Source organism: Rhinopithecus bieti, unplaced genomic scaffold, assembly GCF_001698545.2.
Source record: "Rhinopithecus bieti isolate Rb0 unplaced genomic scaffold, ASM169854v2 repeat_8800, whole genome shotgun sequence".
NCBI lineage: Eukaryota > Metazoa > Chordata > Mammalia > Primates > Cercopithecidae > Rhinopithecus > Rhinopithecus bieti.
Window position 1 is genome coordinate 1 of NW_016833446.1, and position 1130 is coordinate 1130.

General features: G+C 48.8%; 1 non-coding gene across 1 annotated transcript; it reads left to right on the forward strand.

Annotated features, from left to right (window-relative positions):
* The first annotated feature begins 109 nt into the window (after nt 1-109).
* Nucleotides 110-181, forward strand: TRNAC-ACA (transfer RNA cysteine (anticodon ACA)). Its single transcript has one exon. It is a non-coding gene; the product is annotated as a tRNA-Cys (tRNA).
* Nucleotides 182-1130: the final 949 nt, after the last annotated feature.

Genomic DNA, 1130 nt, shown 5'->3' on the forward strand with positions numbered 1-1130 from the left:
AGTTCAAAGAAACAGAACTGGCCTGGACATCCGAACTGGCAGAGCTTGGCCTTGCTCTTGGTGTGTCAACACATGAAAATGGTGTTAATTACACTACCCTCCTATGACCGGAGGTATGGCTCAGGGGTAGAGCATCTGACTACAGATCAAGAGGTTCCTGGTTCAAATCCAGGTGCCCCCTACCCTGTTTTACTTTTAATCACCAAAGTTGATCCTGGGTCATAAGCTCCACCCAATCCACCCACTTGGGGGAAAAATGACACAGCCTATCTAATCCCTGACCCATAGCATCTCTGAAGTGCAGACTCAACAGTCCTCAAATGATTTTACAGACTTTACAGTTTGTAAGGCACAGACCCCTGCCTCCTCCAGCCCTCTGGGTACCACTCCAGCACTTTTGCAGAGTTCTCCAGAATCTCCCCAGGCACATCCATGTGATCCCCAAGAGAAAGCTGGCCATGTCCCTAAGTCCTGCTGTATTCTCCACAGAACCCAGCTTCTACTATGGCACAGGAGTACCTGAACCAGCCACAGTCTCATGCCCGCCTTCAATGGGCATGAGAAATCTAATGGGCTTAGATTTTTGAGCTTAGAGTGCCGCACCCTGGACTTCAGCTCTGTGTCCTCAGGTTCGGGATTTCCCATCTGGGGCTGCTGCAGACTCACACCCTGGCCTACCCAGACCATGGATTGAGGAAAAGCAAGATTCTGGGAGGCTCTGTGAGACTACGGGCAGGGAGCGAGATGATGGAGGAAGTCAGCTGGGACTTCCCAGAGGACTGACCTGATCCCATCAGCCTCTTCTCTCTCCTCCTTGCAGACAGATACAGATCATGGGCTCTAGCAAGGGAAAGGAAGCTGGAGTCAGATTCCAAAATCAGTAAATAAAAATAAGAATAGGTAAAGGGTAAACTGTTTGGAAACTTTTGGTCTGTCCTCTAAGGCTCATCTCATTATTATGTGATGAAAACCTTGCAGTCTGTAGTCTTTTGCATGGGAGCAGCACACCATAGGTAGTAACTGTGGTCTCTCGAGCCACCTCTGATGGTGGTAGCTAAATAAAGCAAGATGCAGGATGTGGTCTTTTCTGGGATATTCTGATGTTACCCAAATTACTGGATCTCCAGAAG